The sequence below is a fragment of the Pogoniulus pusillus genome, chromosome 20, assembly GCF_015220805.1.
Source record: "Pogoniulus pusillus isolate bPogPus1 chromosome 20, bPogPus1.pri, whole genome shotgun sequence".
Taxonomy (NCBI): domain Eukaryota; kingdom Metazoa; phylum Chordata; class Aves; order Piciformes; family Lybiidae; genus Pogoniulus; species Pogoniulus pusillus.
In genome coordinates, this window is record NC_087283.1 from 2,948,060 (window position 1) to 2,969,093 (window position 21,034).

Sequence of the window (21,034 nt, forward strand, 5' to 3'; positions counted from 1 at the left end):
ACAGAATGAAATTTCCAGTGTCTGCCTAAAATGAATTAACCAACAAGTCTGGAAGGATTCCAGCATAGATCTGATTGAGACCATATTGAAATAAATACTAAGTAACCAGCCTGATCAGTCAAGAAGTAAAAACTGACTCTCAAATAATTAGGAAACTAATTGATGTGAAAAACTACGAACAAACCTTCCAAAACTTTGGTATAGAGAGCTAAAAGAAAACAACTATTTACTCTAGCACTGCTATTCTGTATAAAATCAGAGTGTAAACAACTACATAATGTGAATGGGGAAACCATGCATTAAAAAATATGCCTGGAAAAAAGCACTGAAGGCAGACAATTTAGCACTTACAGACACTGACCAGCAAGGAAGAGCATACATTTATTTTGGGTATTGTGGAGAGCAATGACTAGAACCAGACTTCCAAAGCAAAGTTGTCATCTGAAAGAACACAAAGTGATGAAAGAGGTTTACATCATGAAGAATGGGATGAAGGTGCAAAGAAGACAACAGGTCAGCATTTCCAAGACAACAGATTTAGCCCACAGTGTGAACTTGCAGAAGGAATTCTGGTGATATGCAAGAGGGAAGAAGTATAAAGGGTGGAGAGCATCTATGCTATTGGTATTAATCAGGCAGAAAGAGGAAAATTAGTTATACCTGAGAACTCTCAAAGAGCAGAGAAGCATAACAGGTTGAGAAGATCAGAGAGGGAGAAAACACTGATATAGTAAAATGGTAATCAGCTAAAACACTCAGGGGCGAGTTTGAAGGTAACTGAAACAAATAGATTTCCAGAAGAAAAAGCAGTGTGATATTATATAGTAATGTAAAGAGTGAAGCCATAAAATAAAAACACAAGCATAACTAAAAGCCAGCAGAAATGTCCACTTCACTTACACGAATCACATAAATCAGAGCTCAAATTCCATAATTGTGAAAGAACTTAATCACTTTCTGCTGCTCAAAAAGATAATGTACTTAGTGCCATGGTCTAGTTGATTGGCTAGGGCTGGGTGCTAGGTTGGACTGGAAGAGCTTGGAGGTATCTTCCAACCTGGATGATTCCATGATATGTCTCCTATTCCAATGCCTATTATATGATTTTTTTTTTTTCATTCACTTTCTTGCACCAAGATTTTCTTCTTTGGATGTTTGTAAATAAAAGGCTCAGCCTGGAAATTATAAAACTTCTCTGCAGAACAGGCATCAAGTGCAACAGGAGGAGACCTATAAATTTCATTGGGAGGGGGAATATCATCACAGCTTGACTTCACAATGTATCCAACTATTTTTAAGACTAGTGTTAAAACAAGGGTAAAGGCAAGCCCCACAGGAAAAATTCAAGAACTAACAAGAATGCTAGCAGTGTTTTGATGTATGTCAAGAAAGATAATCAGTATTTCTCAAGGAGAAATTTGTCCCAGAGTAAAAATCTGTCACAGTAATATCCAAATTTTGGAAGGACACACAGTGTCTTTGTTTGTGAAAGCAGCAAACAAAACAGATCCTTTTAAAGTATCCCCTAGAAAATGGTGAAAGCACTTTCTCTGGCTACTGAATTCTGCAATATTTACCTGAGCAGTCTTTCAGTTCCTTTTCATAGATAATGAGAACTTTTCTTATTGATAAGGATTTCTTTCTAAAACTTGGTTTCTCTATACATTAGTTGATGCACTCAACAATTCAGCCAATGCTGCCTTTGTCTATTTCAAATGGGATGTTTTAATCCTGAACCTATTAGCTTTTTATCTGTCCCTGTGGATGAAGGAGTCAGGAGTACTTAGTAACTAACTACAGTTTATGTACTTCCGCCCTGCTATGATTCCCATTCTGTAGTTTGGAAAAACCTTCCTAGTTCATAGAATAGAATCATAGAATCAACCAGGTTGGAAGAGACCTCCAAGATCATCCACTCCAACCTAGCACCCAGCCCTGGCCATGCAACCAGACCATGGCACTAAGTGCCTCAGCCAGTCTTTTCTTGAACACCTCCAGGGATGGTGACTCCACCACCTCCCTGGGCAGCCCATTCCAATGCCAATCACTCTCTCTGCCAACAACTTCCTCCTAACACCCAGCCTGTACTTCCCCTGGCACAACTTGAGACTGTGACCCCTTGTTCTATTGCTGCTTGCCTGGCAGAAGAGACCAACCCCACCTGTCTACAATGTCCCTTCAGGTAGTTGTAGACAGCAATGAGGCCACCCCTGAGCCTCCTCTTCTCCAGGCTAAACAACCCCAGCTCACTGAAATATTTTGCTGTTCTTGCTTTGCTTTTGTCTTTCATGTTGATTGAATGCAAGGCAATTGGACAGATGCACTTCATGCAGTTCCCTGGATATTCATTTAAAAAACTAAAAGTGAAAAAAGGCACTGGTTTTCTCAGGTTTTGTTTTCATATGGGTATCATACTAAAAAGAAAAATAGTTGAATAGTTTGTATTTTGTTATCAGACTAAGAGAATATAGTAGAAAAGGTGTTTCATCAACAAATATGTATGAACATTTTAGGAGTGGTAATTTGGAGGATTTAAAATAATGAGCAAAAATAAAAGCACAAAGTCATAGCAGAGAGAATGAGCAGTATGTTTTTAATAAAGAAGATTATTATAATCCTCCAGTTTTCATCTCATTCCATCTGGTTTCAAACTTGGAGGGTTCTCACTGTAATAAAAATATGCTAAAGACTTCCTCTCATAATGTAAAATAACCAAATAACAAAAGAGTAATATTCCTACATTTGTATATTAAATCCTAATCAAGAATTTTTGCTTTTGTTCCTCTACTGCAGATTGTCATCTGCCATTTAATAAGCATAAAACACAAATCTTTTAAGGAGCTAAAACTTTCATTTCCTAAACTGTTTGGTACTAAGTTATACCTTCCTGGACTTCTTTTTAGGTATTTGGTTTGACTTAGCAAAGATCTATGAGCTAACCAAACTGCTTTGAAATCCTCCCTGCAGCATATACACACATTCACTTCTACTAAAATGAGCAACTCCATGATGTTAACAAGGTTTATCTGTTTTAGAAGAATAGACTGACACAAGCTAAAGACACCTTTGCTCCATGAGGCTCTTAAACCTTCCATATGGGCTGCATAATGTTGAATTGAATTCCTTCAGATGCTTTCCTTATACTTCTGGGTCAGCGTAATCCCTAGCACAAATCCAGGCTGAATGGTGAAGAGCTGAGAGCAACCCCGAGGAAAAGGACCTGGGGGTCTGGGGTGATGAAAAGTTCAACATAAGCCTGTAGTGTGAGTGCAGCCCAGACAGCAACCGTCTGCTGGGCTGCAGCAAGAGCAGTGTGGCCCCCGGGGAAAGGGAGGGGATTCTGCCCCTTTGCTCTGCTCTCCTCAGACCCCATCTGGAGTCCTGCGTACAGTTCTGGAGCCCACAGCACAAGAAGGACATGGAACTGTTGGAGCCAGTCCAGAGGAGGCCACGAAGGTGCTCAGAGGGCTGCAGCAGCTCTGCTGTGAGTACAGGCTGAGAGAATTGGGGCTTTGCAGCCTGGAGAAGAGAAGGCTTCAAGGACACCTTATAGTGGCCTTCCAGTATCTGAAGGGAGCCTACAGGAAGGCTGGCAAGGCACAAGGTCTTGTACTGACAGGATGAGGGGTAAAGGGTTTAAACTGGAAGAGGGGAGATTGAAACTAGATGTTAGGAAAGGAGTCTTTACATTGAGGGTGGTGAGACACTGGCACAGGTTGCCCAGGGAGGTTATGGATACTCTCTCTCTGAAGGTGTTCAAGACCAGGTGGGATGAGACCTTGAGTGACTTGTTCTAGTGGCAAGTGTCCCTGCCTATGGAGTGGGGGCATGGAATTGGATGGTCTTTGTGGTCCCTTCCATGCTACACCATTCTGTAATTCTGTACAATCTTTCCATCTCTTACTTCTATAATCACAGCAGAATCATGGAGCTGCTTTTAGTCTGAAAGCACTCAGAAATTAAAATCTTGCCAATATTAGTAGTTATTCCCTGTATCATACAATGGATGACCATAGTCAATCACCTAAAAAGTGTCTCTTTTATAATTGCAGCCTAGAAACATCAGTGCACCTGAATGTATCCATAGCATTTGTGTCATTCTTATGTTAGGACAGAGAAATCCTTTGATGGCTCACTGTGTTTTGAATTACCTCTTATTGTTTACAATTCCACAAGACACTGGCTGGTTTAATTTTAAAACATGAATCCAAGCTTCTTTTACAGTGCTCATGAAATACTCTGAACTTGGAAGTTTACATTTTACAAGTAAATCATTTTCCTCAGTAGTAGCTTTGTTATCATTTGCTCATCATTTGGAGAGCACTGACATATGTCTAGGGTACACTGATGGCATGAAGAGGAAAAGAACTCAAAATAAAGATGGAATTTTAGTGGGAATTTCTTTCATATAGATTTATACAGTTTTGATTTGTTTCAAGTTTGATGATTTGAGGATTTTTTTCTTAATTCCATCTTTGTATGTCATGTGAAGTTTAAGTTTACACACTTAGTATTAAAGGCTTCAGGAGGGATCCAATTATGCCATTCAGTGACATTTTAAGCAGTGTTCTGTGTACTTTTCAAATAGTAAGCCACCCTTGCCTGACTTAATATTTTCTTCCTTCTCAAAGCAAATTCTATCCATCACACCAGATGTTCTAGTCCTAAAAAAAGGAATTTGACCTAGGCTGCTAGAAGTTTTAGAGCTGTTTGGGTTACAGTTAGAAAGTTTGACATCTGAGCAATTATAGCAACCATCCAGGGATATTTTAGCCAAATATGTCTGCTGGGACATCAAAATATTCACTTTGTCTCATCCAAGTATTCAATCCAGGATTCCTAGAGTGGTTTATGTTGGAAGAGATTTTAAAGATCATTTAGTTCCAATGCCCCTGCCATGGGCAGGGGGACCCTTCAAAAGCCCAGGTTGCTCAAGGTCTGATCCAACCAGACCTTGAACACCTCCAAGGAGCAGACATCCACAACCTCCTTGGGCAATCTGCTCCAGTGTCTCACCACTCTCATTGTCAAGAATTTCTTCTTAATGTCCATTCTAAAACTCCACTAAGTGCCATAAAGTAAAGTACATCATGATCCTCCCAACAGCAGAAGCAAGGCAGACCTAAGTACATTTGGAACAACAAATATACTGTCCTAATCCAAACTCTGACCAGCACAGAGCTGCTTAACAGGTACATGCCCATATACGCGACCTGTTTCATCTTTTATTTCCAGGTACCTCTACCTTATGAACTTCAACCCATTCCAAAAAGATCTGAAACTGTAATATCTGGTTTGTGCCACAGGCCAATGTAGACTACAGAATCACAAAATTAACAAGGTTGGAAGGGACCTCTAGGATCATCGAGTCCAACCTATCACTGATCTCTTCTAATTAACTACACATACCCCTACTTCAGAGTGCATCAACAACTTCACTTCAGAGCAAGTGTGACTTAGTGCAGCTTTTCTGGTTTAATAATTTGTTTCCACTATACACAAATTAGGGAAATAAAAAGGCCTAGGAGGAAATAGGAAGCTGCTGAACCTTGAAGCATACACATGCTGGTGTCAGAAAGCAAAGTTGCTGTACCAATCCATAACAAATACTCCAAGTACCTGAAGGGAGGCTGTAGCCAGGTGCGGTTGGCCTCTTCTCCCAGGCAAGCAGCAACAGAACAAGGGGACACAGGCTCAAGTTGTGCTGGGGAGGTCTAGGCTGGATGTTAGGAGGAAGTTGTTGTCAGAGAGAGTGATTGGCATTGGAATGGGCTGCCCAGGGAGGTGGTGGAGTCACCGTCCCTGGAGGTGTTCAAGAAAAGCCTGGATGAGGCACTTAGTGCCATGGTCTAGTTGACTGGCTTGGGCTGGGGGTTAGGTTGGACTGGCTGATCTTGGAGGTCGCTTCCAACCTGGTTGATTCTATGATTCTAAACAGCCTAATAGAGAAAAGAACTGCAATCTTCACTTTACAGAACTAACCCATAGACATGTGATTCATTAATTACCTCCATTGCATCTTTTTTTCATAGACTATGATTGATTTCAGACAGAATGTCAGAGAAAGGCGCACAGAAAAGGGAGAAATTGCTCTTGAGGGCTGGTTATGCTCTCTCAGCTGTCTGCTCCCAGCGTTGTTTTTAAGAGCAGACAGGTATAAACACAATCTTTGTTTATTTCAGTAATTTTGACAACTCACACTATTATTCCCAAAGCATGCTTGAAGCAATTCAAAATAAACTTGTGCGCATCAGCTGCAGGCAATCTTGACAGAGTGATTTCAGAAAGCTTAGTAAGTGCTTTTATTGCATGGTAATAAGAGGAATTGGAGGCCTTGGGGACTTAGTACCCAAAAAAATGAAGAGAAAGATTCTATTGTACGTAACAGGAATGTTTTAAGTGATCACAGTGAAGGCCTAAAGTGAGTAACACTTCGCACAGGTCTTGTGATATAACACTATCAAAGATATTGACTACATGAGCTGCAAAAGCACTGAAAGACTGTTCTTGGGGAACACACAAAGGACCTGTCACTGAAGCAGCTTTTTCTTTTCTCCTTTTCATTTGAAATCAAAAACATTTACATCACATTTCCAACGGTTACTTTTTATAACAGGGCTAAAAAGCAGCACACGCAGCTCTAAACATCTTCCAATGTTTCGCAGCAATGCTAACTGCAAATTGATACTCAAAGTTACAAATGCAGCTTAGAATGGATCCTTTTTATTTAACTTGTAAAGTTGAAGGCTCATTTACTTTTACACTCTCTGATTGAAGGCAATCAGTTCACTCTATAAAGGTACAAAATGACTGAAAAAATGTGAAGGTGTGTACTACCTAACCAGGTACGTGGGAATAAGGGAGGCAGGACTACTGGAAATTGCAATAAATAACTTTTGCTAAGTAACTTGCATGAAGGTTTTCCTTTTTCTGTGTTATGGGTATGTGTTTTTTATTACAAATACTGAAGTTACCTAGCCCAGTTCTTAAATAAAAGAAAAAAGAAAGCCATTACAGTACCTCAGGGTAAGCTGCAAAGACATAATCCCTTGTAATAAATGGATGTATTTAGGGGTGAGGTAGCATGTTAACTCATTATCAAAACACAAGAGAAAGAAATATCACAATTAGACAATATTCTTCATTACTTATATTTCAGACTCTTATATTGCTGAGGTAGTAAATGGCATTCAGTTGCTACAGCCTATAATTTTATATCTATGATGCCAAAAAGCACATTAAAGATTTTGCAGTTTAAGCCTATGAATGCTTTTAACATCCCAGTTCAGGACCAAGATTTTACCTTTCCTTTAGTTATGAATAAACAGAAAACAAACTATCTCACTCCTCACTCAGAAGAGCAACTTAAGAGCAAGTGAGCAGAGATCAATGTTTCTTGACATAGTCTACCTTAATCATAGAAACAGTCAGGGTTGGAAGGGACCCCAAGGATCCAACCCCCCTGCCGTGGGCAGGGATACACTAAGCTAGGTCAGGCTGGCCAGAGCCTCATCCAGCCTGGCCTTAAACAGCTCCAGGGATGAGGCCTCAATCACCTCCCTGGGCAACCCATTCCAGGCTCTCACCACTCTCATGGTGAAGAGCTTCCTCCTCACGTCCAGCCTACCCATCTCCAGCTTTGCTCCATGACATATGTGAGATGATGCCCAAATACTGCTCTTTACAATGCTTTTTTATCTCAAGTACCAAATCAGGAATTTGCTTGCAGTAAAGTTTCTGAAGAAGACTTCTATTGTAAAAATTGGAATCATTGCTTTTTGCAATTAAAATTGCACAGGTGAAGAAAGAAATCTCCACACCAATTCTCTTGTAGTTAATTACAGAGGCTGGTCCTGTTTCTCTAAGCTTTATGAACCATACTGACTGAAAACTAAAGCTCATGGAAGAGCTGAAGGAACATTGTAGCCAGGTGGGAGTTGGCCTCTTCTCCCAGACAGCCACCAATAGAACAAGGGGACACAGTCTCAAGTTGTGCCAGGGGAAGTATAGGCTGGATGTTAGGAGGAAGTTGTTGGCAGAGAGAGTGATTGGCATTGGAATGGGCTGCCCAGGGAGGTGGTGGAGTCACCATCCCTGGAGGTGTTCAAGAAAAGCTTGACTGAGGCACTTAGTGCCATGGTCTGGTTGACTGGCTAGGGCCGGATGCTAGGTTGGACTGGTTGATCTTGGAGGTCTCTTCCAACCTGGTTGATTCTATGATTCTGTGATTCACACTTTCAACAAGCCCTGAGGACAGGGTCAGCACAGATCTCAAAATCCAGAAGAGCCATAGCTAAAAGTCCTTGCTGTTCATCTGGAAAGCTGTAAATGCAAATGGTTGTTGTTTTCCCAGCTGACAGTGCTAATATGCTGTGGGTCAAAATACAATGAGATAGATTTTATCCTTTTTTCTTTTTTAATGTTCAGAAATCAGACACCCACATCAACTGAGTGGAAGATAAAGACAATATTTTGAGGAGTGATTCCCTACTAATAGTTTTCTTTAAGCACAGGATGTAGGAAGCCTTTTCTTGCTCTCCAGATGAAATGCTGCTTTGTTATGTAATAAGCTTCCATGGCATCAAAAAAGGAAATGCATTGGAAACAGACAAACAAACAAAAAATGACTTGATATTGCATGCTACTGTGTAGAGGGATAAGGAGAAATCCAATCTCAAGACAATTTCCTGAAACCACAAAGAAAACAATGCAGCTGCTAAGAAAGCAATCAGCCACTTCTTTATGCTACCTGTCTTGATTTTTAATGGATAGCTCTATCTCTCAAGACACAATGTGATATATGATTATTTTCTTTTTCCCCAGTGCAAAAACTTCAAATTGTTTCTTTCACAATGTAAAAATAAAATAATTTTAAAATGCCATTTACATTTAAGATACTCAAGGAAGGAAAAAAACCCACAGGTATTGAAACTTTGAAATCTGTGCTCTTGCCTCTCTGCAGATAAAATGGATGTTGCTAACACATCTAAAGAATCTGTATTCAAAATTATTCCTCATGCTTTAGTAATCTTTTTGTCTTCTTCCTTTTTGACTATTTACAAGGTTGTGTGATGACAGGATGAGAGGTAATTAGTTTAAATTGGAAGAGTGGAGATGTTGGAGGAAGTTCTTTCTAGTGGGGGTGGTGAAACGCTGGCACAGGTTGTCCAGGGAGGTTGTGGATGCTCCCTTCTTGGAGGTGTTGAAGGCCAGATTGGATGAGGCCTTGAGCAACCTGTTCTAGTGGGAAGTGCCCTGCCTATGTCAGGGGGTTGGAACTAGATCATAGAATCATCCAGTTTGGAAGAGACCCCCAAGATCATCCAGTCCAACCTAGCACCCAGCCCTGGCCAGTCAACCAGACCATGGCACTAAGTGCCTCAGCCAGGCTTTGCTTCAACACCTCCAGGGACAGCAACTCCACCACCTCCCTGGACAGCCCATTCCAATGCAAATCACTCTCTCTGCCAACAACTTCCTCCTAACATCCAGCCTATACTTCCCCTGGCATAACTTGAGACTGTGTCCCCTTGTTCTGTTGCTGGTTGCCTGGGAAAAGAGACCAATCCCACCTGGCTACAATGTCCCTTCAGGCAGTCGTAGACAGCAATGAGATGATTTTTGTGGTCCCCTCTAACCTAAACCATTCTTTGATTCTGGAATCTATAAAAATTGTCTTTATTTTTTTTCCATCTTCCTTTGAAGATGACTCTTAAATGTAAAGATATCTTATATTTTTTTCCTACCCTGTTACCATGAGAGCTAAAATTATCTGCAATCAAGGGGCATGGTGAAAAACATCCGGAAGGCAATAAAATGTCACTGATATGATTCCACATTAATTCCTATCTTGCTTTATTGCATAATTCTAGTAACTGGAATTTCTGGAGAATAATATTTGATTTATAACACTCTGACATTATTTTTATCTATGACTCTGAGAAAGGAATGACCTGTAATAATTTTAGCTTCTAAGGAATCATTAAAAGCCAGCAGTGTGCCCAGGTGGCCAAGAGAGCCAATGGCATCCTGGCCTGGATCAGGAGCAGTGTGGCCAGCAGGACAAGGGAGGTTATTCTGCCCCTGTACTCAGCACTGCTCAGGCCACACCTTGAGTGCTGTGTCCAGTTCTGGGCTCCTCAATTCAAGAGAGATGTTGAGGTGCTGGAACATGTCCAAAGAAGGGCAATAAGGCTGGGGAGGGGCCTGGAACACAAACCCTATGAGGAGAGGCTGAGGGAGCTGGGGGTGTGCAGCCTGGAGAAGAGGAGGTTTAGAGGTGACCTCATTGCTGTCTACAATTACCTGAAGGGAGGTTGTAGCCTGGTGGGGTTGGGCTCTGCTGCCAGGCAAGCAGCAGCAGAACAAGGGGACACAGTCTTAATTTGTGTGAGGGGAAGTATAGGCTGGATGTTAGGAGGAAGTTCTTCACAGAGAGAGTGACTGGCATTGGAATGGGCTGCCCAGGGAGGTGGTGGAGGCACTGTCCCTGGAGGTTTTTAAGCAAAGCCTGGCTGAGGCACTTAGTGCCATGGTCTGGTTGACTGGCTAGGGCCGGGTGGTAGGTTGGACTGGATGAGCTTGGAGGTCTCTTCCAACCTGGTTGATTCTATGGTTCTAAAATAAACAAAAAAACCCAAAACAATTAAAAAAAATCAACAATAGCAACAACAAAAGCCCTAACTGTAGGATTTTCCTTTCACTTCCATAAAATACATTGTTTCTTAATTGTTTTTGTCATTCCTAATTTGCTGTACAGTATGGTGAGTTCCCTGATTTTCCAATAATCTAAAGTAAACTGAGAAAAAATAGTGGAGGTGGAAGGGGCAAGATTCTAGAAAGAGGGCCCCCTCCTAGAAAAGAGAGAGATGAACAGCTTGGCCAGCTGGTGTTTCTCTCAAATGATGTTCCAGCATCTGGCTCTGTGAATATCATTGAGCGATTAGTCTCTGAAGCAACCAGTGGAGAAAGTAACTCAAGCCATTAGAATAGAACTTTAAAGTAGGTGAGCAGCAGAAAGTGTTTTAATAAATGTTTTCTTATTCCATAAGCATAGCCAGGAAATTGCAACTCAATTATTTTTTATTCAGCATGAGAGGCCTTTGTGATTATTCAAGTTGCTAAAATAAAGCCCATAATACCTTAACACGGCACTGAATTGCACGTTGCTAAGTGTCTTGTTGCAGTGGTAGCTGGTACATTTTGAAATGTCAATTATATGGTTCCACACATTTCCCAAATGGCAGAGCAAGTCTATCACTTGTGTTCTTCTTTCTGCATTCTATTACTGGCAACACAACTTGGAAAAAAGGTAGTAATTACCTAATCATACAGTTGTTGATTAATCTGGTTTACAGTCAATTAAATGGTAATTAAGTTCATTTCTTGTAGGTTTAAGTACCCTCTAACAATTAGAATATGTATTTAACATACTTTACTAAACAGAAATGAAATTTCCTGCATTAAATAAAAAAAGGCTCCTTTTTTTTTTCTGTACAGACATAAAAATGCAAAACCACAAAGACAAATGTGAGGAAAGAAAAGCTGTGAACACATGAGAGGCGCAGACCAGCACCAAATACTTCTAACAAAGTCTTAGAATGATCTGGTAAGTATTTTTTTTCCTCTAAAGCAGTTATTTTCTGCAGATGTTTAGCCCATCGCTTTCTATGTGATTAAACTCAAGTAAATGGATACCTAAAAAGTTTCTATACACTGCTTTTGGGTTGGGTTGGGTTTTTTTTGGTGGGCTGGGTTTTGGGAGCTTGTTGGTTTGGATCTTTTCTTTCCATAAATCCTGTCTGCTCATTGCCTACTGACTGTGGAACTGCTGATTTCATGTGGTTTAGAAAAATCTGTGAACTAAATAATGCACTAAGATAAAGCATACAGGTGCTCAGAGTAACTCTCAGGCAGCAAATCAACTATTACATTAGGGACAGCAGCTAAGGTTCAATTCTCTACCAGGTTGGAAGAGACCTCCAAGATCAGCCAGTCCAACCTAGCACCCAGCCCTGGCCAATCAACAAGACCATGGCACTAAGTGCCCCATCCAGGCTTTTTTTGAACACCTCCAGGAACAATGATTCCATCACCTCCTAATGATCTGTAGCAGCAAATCATGATAGGAGACTGAACTCTTAAATTAACAGAATTTAGGCAATGCCTTCCTTTTCCTGTGCATGTAATGGTGAGAAATATAAAGGTAGAAATTACTGATTGCAGGCAGGAAAAACCACATCAGGAAGCATTGCAGGTACATCTTGCCCTGCAGGGCAATGTGCTGTTAACTGCTTTCTCTCAACTTAATTTCACACAAACACGCACGTTGGCAAAGCCCCTTAGGATCTCCAAGTCCAACCTACAACCCTACTCTACAAGATTCATCTTAAACCATACCCCTAAGCACCACATTCAAACTACCTTTAAACACATCTAGGGTGGGTGACTCCATCACCTCCCTGGGCAGCTCGTTCCAGTCCCTGACCACTCTCACCATTAAAAACTTTTTCCTCATGTCCAATCTAAACCTCTCCAGTCTCAGCCTGAGGCCATTCCTCCTTGTTCTGTTTCCAGTTACCTGTGAGTAAGAGCCCAGCAGGAGCTTCTCCACAACGTCCCTTCAGGTAGTTGTAGACTCCCCTCAGCCTCCTCTGTTTCACACTAACCATCCCCAGCTGCCTCAGTCACTCCTCATAAGATTTTTTCTCCAGGCCCTTCCCCAGCTTCCTTGCCCTCCTCTGGACCTGCTCCAGCACCTCCGCATCTCTCGTGTATTGCAGTGCCCAAAACTGAATGCAACACTAGAGGTATGTTCAGTTTGTGGACTCACCTAAGCTGAGTCCAAGGGCACAATCACCTCCCTGCTCCTGCTGGCCACAGAGTTGTTAATCCCAGCCAGAATGCCATTGGCCTTCTTGGCTGCCTGGGCACACTGCTGGCTCACATTCAGCTCCTGTCTATTACAACCCTTTCTGCCAGGTGGTTCTTCAGCCACGCTGCCACAAGTGTGTTGCCTGGGGTTGTTGTGACCCAAGTGCTGGACCTGGCATTTGGCCTTGTTGAAATGCATTCCATTGGTGTTGGCTCATTGATCCAGCCTAGCCAAGGCCCTCTGTGTATTTCTATACAAAACACAAATAGCTACAGTATTTTAAAACCTTGTAAGTCTCAAGATTAAACCAAGTTATGCTGACTCTCAGCATATGAAACTTCTAAAACCAGAGTTTTTTGTCAGGGCTTACAAGCATGATCCAGTGAGGCTCTCACATATGTCTAGAAATGGAGTTGTACACAACTTAGGCTCCCAAGTGTTAACTGAAAAGCTCAGTTTACTGTCACAGTTAATGACATGAAAGAAGCCATTAGTGTCATGAAAGAAGTGCTTAATGCTGCCAGACACTTTAATATTCAAGTTCCTGAACTTGGAGCTATCTCTAGCTAGATCTGGATTCAAAATCAAACCATTACAATGTGAAACTCAAGATCTGAAAGAGGGGAAACTACTGAGCAGGTAATTAAACCGTGGTCTCTCTCCCTCTGAGTACTTTAAGTACTAAGACTACACAATAAACATGAGGATCTCTGGATTCCAACTGAGATTTGTACTCTACACCTGTGTAAAAGAACCCCAGGTTACCAATATTGCAGAGTTCTGTATTCTGCTATGCAACCAGTTACCATCAAATTTGGGCACTGTTATGATTTAACTTCCAGACACCCAAAGCCTGATTAAATCCCACATTTCAGGATCAGAAGGCATTTTAGGTTCAGTCTAATATGAATTTAGCCAACTTATTGTATATTTTCCTTAATAATGTATGGAATTCTTATGCAATGTTTATTTTCATTCTCAGAAAGCTTTCTGTGAATTTCAAATGAAGATTCAACATTACAGTTGCTTGCACAGCAGCTTTAAAGGATTCTCTGACATCCCTAGAGTGCATTGGATTATTTTGGATTTGGTTTTGTTGGTTTTTTTCCCAAGCAGAATGGTCCAGAACATATTAAACACAAAACAAATGCCTGTTAGCAATGAGACCTAGTTACTAGAAATACTTCCTATACATTTTTAATACTAAAAGAAATATACCATGGGGTGAAACTATTACTGAAGCAGTTCACGAGGTATATTAGCATGATATTTTATATCCAGTGTGGAAAATGCTTTAATGTGAGTGTTTAAGAGCACACAGTGACATGCAAGAATGATATTTCATGGATACATTTTAAAATGAAGTGATGTGTGGTACTTAAGGCTCATCTTTCTGCTAACAGGAAGAAGGAAACACAAAGCAAAAATATTTCTCTAGTCTACAGGATTAATATTCAGGTTCTTCAGTGTGGTTTCCTAGAAATTGCACTACCTGAAGCTACAGTTAGTTGCTCAGTTGGGAACTGCATCCTAGTTGTGCACAAGTTAAAAAAAAAATGAAATAATTTCTAAACCCAAACAAACCCAAACCAAACACAGCAAAGAAACTAACCCCCTCCCCCCCCCAGAAAAAAAAAGCAAACAAAACCAAACAACATTTATTAAATAATACAAAGCCACAAACAAATGAAAAGAAACAAAACTCCAAACCAACCCCCCCTAAAAACACAATCAAATAAACCCAAACAAAACCCAAGCCAAAACCAAGCAATTAAAAAATATCTAAGCAAAAGCAAACAAACCCCAAACTACCCCCAAACAAATGAAAAAAAAAAAACCAAACTCAAATAAGATCCCAATCAACAACAACAATAAAAGGAAAGCAAAACTAACCACCCTGATTTGGACCAGGTTTCCTTTGATTTCTTTAATACCCTCAGTTTAAGGATGCAATTTCATTAAGCTAATTAAGGGTAAATAAAGCAAAGTAGCTGGTTGATTCTTGAGATATTAAAGATAGCATTCACCAACATCTGCTTTTTCTGCTCTAATGCATAAACTTCTCAGATGTACATTTTTTTTTACTTCTCTGGCCTTAAAACTGGCAAAGCATGCAGATAACAACTTGGAAATATATAATGATGATTAAGTGTCTTCAGCACACAGTAGTAGGGGGACATCATAGCATTGCCATTACGAGCACTAGAAAACTCTCTATGAGGTTAACTAATACACATGTGCACCAGTGGATCTGACTTACTATAACCAAAGGGGGAAAGAAAAGATAATTGTAACATAGAAATACTTGAGAAGGTTACAAAATTGCAGCTATTATTCAGTTGCCAGCGTTCAGTAAGAGTCTGATCCTCAGATTGTTGCATATAGAATTCACCAGCTACACTGATCATTATCATATCTCCTCGGCCAATGAACACCACAAAATATCTTAGTAAAGGACACAAATGTGGCATCTGCACGTTACTTAGTGATGACTATTTACATATGCCTGAGGGTAGCAGGGTCTGACATTAAAGCTTTTCATAATTTATGAACTACCAGAGCCACTGCCATAAAAATCTGTTCTACTGATGATGCCTCAATACCATTAGTGGTACAGTTTGACTTAGTCTTCCCATTTATTAGGAATATTAACCAAAAAAAAATAACACCAAAAAAGCTAAGAACTCTGAAATCATATAAGCTATTCTGTTTCCAATGTGGTTTTATAGCTCTACTTTGTATTTCTCACTCCATGACATTTTACATGTCATATGGTGCATTTCCTCAGGGAAAGTAAATCAGCTTCTCTCCTGGAGTGCAAGCTTCCTAATACACAAAAAAAGTGCCTTGTTTGAGAGCAAAAGTACTGCACAGTTGTTATGGTAACTGCATGTTAAAAGGAAGTGCATAGTTTTGAGGGGCATCTGCTTAATTCTCAGACAGATTCTTCACCCCAGCTGCCCTCAAAAAAAAATGATTTTTAAATCAGTCTTTTGCAAGAAGAGTGACTCCCAACTGAGAAGATTAGCACAGCTCCCACTGGCTCAATGAAAAGGATGATCCCTTTACTTCAGCTGGAAAAGTTTCTGTTTATGAGCCGCAAGAGCCCTTGCTTACGTCTCAGTTCTGTTAACTTAAAGGGTGAATGCATTGCAAGTCCAGCTGAGGCAGTACTCAGTCACTACAGTGCTAGAAAAATGTATTGTTTCCTTTTGTCTTCTTGGATGCACATGTGAAAACTAATTACAGTGCCAGTATAAGGTCCTGTAGAGATAAGGAGAAAGCAGAGATGGAGATTCATCTAGCATGTGTGTGACAGGGGCTAGAAATGCAAAGGTGATCATGGCTTGCCACTATACTGTCAGAATCTCTCCAGTTTTAATTACAGAACCATAAAATGAGTTAGGTTGCAAGGAACCTCAAAGACAATCGAATTCCAATCCCGTGCCACAGGCAGGAACACTTCCCACTGGAACAGGTCACTCAAGTTCTCATCCAACCTAGCCGCGAACATCTCCAGGGAAGGAGCACCCACAACCTTCCTGGGCAACCTGTGCCACTGTTTTACCACCCTCACTAAAAAGAATAACATCTAGTTTAAATCCTCCCTCTTCCAGTTTAAACCCATTACTCCTCGTCCTATCATTACAAGACCTTGCAAGCAGTCCTGTAGCCCCCTTCAGATAATGGAAGGCTACTACAAGGTGTCCTCCAAGCTGTGCACTAGAAAGTTAGGTTCTTTAATGTTTTGAAGGCAAATCATATTAGATTCATCTACAATCAACAACATTGAGCTGCACTGTTTTTTTCTGCTTGTAAGTTTATGCCTTTTCAACAGCAGCATCACATAGTTGTGGGTTTGTTGGTTTGTTTTGCTTTTCTGAAGCACACAGCAGTTCCATGTGCAACATATATACACATATGGACATAATTACAAATTAAGACTATCGTATTTGTGAAAGATTATTCCAGGAATAATAGCTTTGTATGGGAAAAAATAGAAGTAAATGACATAATAATTAGAAAATACTCAGAACTACAGCTAGACTCAGATAAGATTCCTAATGTTACAAGTAATACACAAGTAAACTAAGTAGTACTTTCAAAGGAACATTTGCCATCATACACAGACTGAAGTAAAGCAAAGTAACTGAAAGGCATTAGACTAGCTTGAACAATAAGTAACTGTCTTCTCAAAGCTAGTTAAGTCTTCACTGAGCAAGAGCCTGCATCTCCTTGACACACAAGTAACTTGAAGAAAAGTTTAAAATATGATCTAAACCCAGTGAATTTCAGCAATCAGAAGTGGAAAAAAAACTAAATCTGGGTTCAACAACAAGGAGATCCAAATATGAGACATTTAATGACATATTACACTGTAGCTCTAAAATACATCTCTTTTTCACCTGGTATTTGTTGTGAGAGCAACGTTTTTTGTTTGCATTCAAAAATCTTCAAGTTTTACCAACTGCAAAGTACTTAATAACAGTGATGCTTTGCTATGATTTTGTAGTGATAAAAAGGAAGAACATGCATAAATAAGCCCAGTAGAAAGCATTATTTAAAAGGAAAAGGGCATGGAGCAGCCATTTAACTTATTTTAACTGTGTCTTTCTGCTTTCAAGGCTGCTTTGAAAGATGGGCATCAGATGGCTGTTTATACACATAAACAATGTGCATCTTTAAAAACCTCTAAATTATCTCTAGTTTGCAAACACTGCCAACTTTCTGCACCTGCAGTGAATCAAGGCAGATTTTACATAAGGAGAAATTGGATATCCACAGAGGCATCTTAACATTAAAGTCCATTTCACTTACATGACCCTGGAGCGTTGTCCAAACAAGCTCACTTGAGCTTCACCCAGATGGTGGCCATTTGCTTGGGCTTCATTTGTTACTATTCCCTTAAGTTAAGGCAGGCAGCCAGCTGGCAGAGACTCACAGAATTTTGCTGTAGAGATTACGTCTTCATCACTGCATGGTAAACAAAGGAATGACAGTTATAAATGTGCTAATGTTTGCATCATTTTCTTGTTTAACCTACTGTACACAAGCTTGCTCTCTGCCTGAAAATACATGCACAGACTAATAGACACAGTCATGAAACAATTACAGCAAGAGCAGAAAGGAAATACCCTGAATGAGCAGAACATCAGTGCTGCTAAGCCTTAAATGAAACTCCAAACTCAAAGAGAGCCTAGTGCAGGATAAAAGTCAAAAGTATCAAAGATGAGGATGTTAGGAAGAAATAAGTAAGTTCTTCAGCAAATTCTTGTTCTAATTACTATAAGTTGATTTACACAAAGCTTTTTTCACTCTAAAATGTTCTGCCATAATAGCATTAGTAAACTGATGAATGAAATATACCTGCAAGAGTTCTTATCTAAATTTTCCACAAGGTTTAGTATTCTGTATCTCAGTATATATGCAAGAAAAACGAATGTTGTCTGCATGAAATTAGCACCAAAGTCATCTGGGTTCCTGTCAAGTTTAAGGACAGTTACAGTTAAGCATATATTTAAATTCTTCACTAAGCCCAAGTGCTTGTTAATGGTTCTACTGATCTGGGGATGTATTTGTCAGAGCTTTGCACTTAGTCTAGATGTCATCAATTTTAATACTTAGTACCTCTCTTCCGTCAGAAACAGTGATTGCAGTAAAATCATTGTCATAGTGCTGCTAAAAATATATGACTGGTGTGCTCTGTTTTGGCCTCTATCTCTATCAATGCACTAAAGATAGGTGAAATTGTCCAGCCACAGCCTTCCTCTTTCCTCACTGATTCCACAATTGCTGGGGAGTGTCTCTTTCCTCATGTTCTTTTTCATACATCTGTTTAGAAACTTCGGCTTCTTCTTTCCTTTCACCAGTAATGATATTTATGTAATATGTGGGTTCTTGTACCAAGTAAGTTTCAGAGCAACAAGCACTCAAACGGTCTTTGTTTTCACTAACTACAAATTGATTTTCCTTCCCTGAGCTTTTTTCCTCAAGTCATTTTGACCCCACCTGTACCACAAGTGAAGCTTGTCAATACGAGCAAGGGCTGGAAATGCTTCTAATCTAATCTTTGTTGTTAATTCCTCTACTACTGGTAGATTGTTTCCTTTTTTTTTTTTTAATCTTTCTTCTCTCTCCTTTTCCTTCTCTTCCCCCTCCCCTTTCCTTCCCCCAGTTGTAGGGAAGAGTAAAAAAAAAATATCATTCACGGTTTCTAATTGCATTACAATTCTCAGCTGTTGTTAGTCATATATAACTAGTGAAAGCTAATTAGATTTGTTACTTTAACAAATTGCACGTGGATTGATAATTAGTTTGCAGCCTCAGCTGTTAACTTCATTACAGGCAGAACTTATAAAGGCTACTACCCTCAGCAGCGTTTTAAGACTGAGAGCCAGGGTTTTGCTGATGTCTTGTCTGAGAGAAGGTGAGTGTTTATTTGTTAGGGGGCTTTGGCTGGTGTTTGTTTGTATGAGCATTTTTAGTGAACCTTGAAGGGTTTTCTGTTTTGCTATAGAATTTTAAGCTTTTATTCGGTTTTCATTGAGAATTTCAGGCTTTTGTTCAGCTTGGTACTTTTTGTTTTTTCATTGTTGGATTTCTGGGGCTTTAGTTGTGTCATTGGTGTAAGCACTTTTGTAACATCACTGGAAGTATGGCACATACATTTCCACTGATGTGATAACAGCCCCAGAGGAATCGTTACCATCACATTCCAGGCACTGGAGCTGTTACAGTGTCAATGAAGTGTCTCTCATACTTCCATTGATGTGGTAACAGCCCCAGAGGAGTCATTACAATGTCAGTGTGTGTGTCTGAGTGGTTATGATGTCAATGGAAGTGTTATTTTAACACCAGCTAGGACGGTCGTGCAAAATTCCATAACAGTGATTAAGAGAATTTGAACAGATTCTTTTGGCTACTCAGTGTAAAGAGTGAAGATAAGCCTCAAAAGGAGAGGGTTTCTGCATTCTCTTAGCTGTGTGATTTGATATGCTGAGAAAGGCAAAAATTTCTTAAGGATTTGCAACTTCTACTGTACTTTAAAGTATCAACTTGCAATAAAAGTAAGCCACTATGTATTAGATGCAGTAGACTATGAACTATTGCCCTCGTTGCTTTAGACAAGTGGTGAAAACACCAGCTGTGACACAAAGTGATATTGGAAGCAATATAAAAGTGTATTTCATTCTTTATTTTGTCTGGGGTAGGTATAGAGTGACTTCTCTTTAGTTCATGTTCAGGCAGTAATGGTCTTCCACAACTATCAAGAGAGAAAACCAAAATCTTTTCCAAACAGTGACATATAGGAAGAAAGAAGTTGAAAGTGAGCAAGAACTGAGGACTGTGACTGCCTAGAAATTAGCAGAACATTCTTGTAAGGGATTGTATCAAGGAAAACGTTCTCAAAGTTACAGCATGGCAAATGCTCTGGTGTTGTTTCATGGTGACCTTGCTATGCTATCAGCGGACCACAAACATAACTTCTAACTTCACAGTTTCATTAGGTGGTGGTCATGTCTGTCACAATCTTCTCAGATGTGCACAGTCACTACTTCATGGCTGCAGAATTCCTCATTCTTTCATGGAGCCATGAGAGTGTGTGTGGGGGTTAAAACAGTGGTTTGTGTTGTTTCTGACAAGTATAAGCCAATTAGTGAGATTCTGCATCCCAAGTATTACAGGCTTCTCTCTTCATCTTGATGCCTTCCTGTGGTTTGAACAAAACAGCTTAAAGTTGTGTTGTGGGAATTTGTCTGTGCTTTATCTCTTTTTCCATGGCTGAGAAGTATTTTAACACTGCTTCTTATTTAGTTGTGGCATATTTCACTTACACTATTTACTGAAAGCCCCAGGGGCAGCAAGTATATGTTATTAAACATTTGTTTGGTGCTGATTGAAACTAGCAGTTGTTGATTGTTTGGGATACGCTTTGCTCTGGAGGGCTTCTCTGAAACAAGACTCAGAGAAATGAGCTGCAGTTCCTTTAAAAAGGAATAGACCCTAGCTTGTATAATTGTTTAATTTTATCAGGACATTCAGATCACTCTCATTAGGCAGCCAGCATAAATCTTTGAAAGGAGAGGTCTAGTTGGGTAGACAAGTCACCAGTAAGTTGATTATTCACAATAAGGTCTTAAATGAAGATGTCACAGAAAT

General features: G+C 40.0%; 1 long non-coding RNA gene across 3 annotated transcripts in view; it reads right to left on the reverse strand.

The window, feature by feature from the left end:
* LOC135184184 (uncharacterized) overlaps positions 1 to 19,034 on the reverse strand; it is a 59,565-nt gene extending 40,531 nt beyond the window's left edge. The window contains exons 1-3 of one of the 3 annotated variants that reach the window (XR_010305884.1): positions 18,503 to 19,034; positions 18,242 to 18,355; positions 17,693 to 17,848 (exon numbers count right to left, since the gene is read on the reverse strand). This is a non-coding gene — a long non-coding RNA (uncharacterized LOC135184184). Of the gene's footprint in view, positions 1 to 16,087; positions 16,139 to 17,692; positions 17,849 to 18,241 lie in introns of those variants that run through there. The other 2 variants (XR_010305883.1, XR_010305882.1) reach the window with 2 other exon arrangements.
* Between the last annotated feature and the right edge of the window lie 2,000 nt (positions 19,035 to 21,034).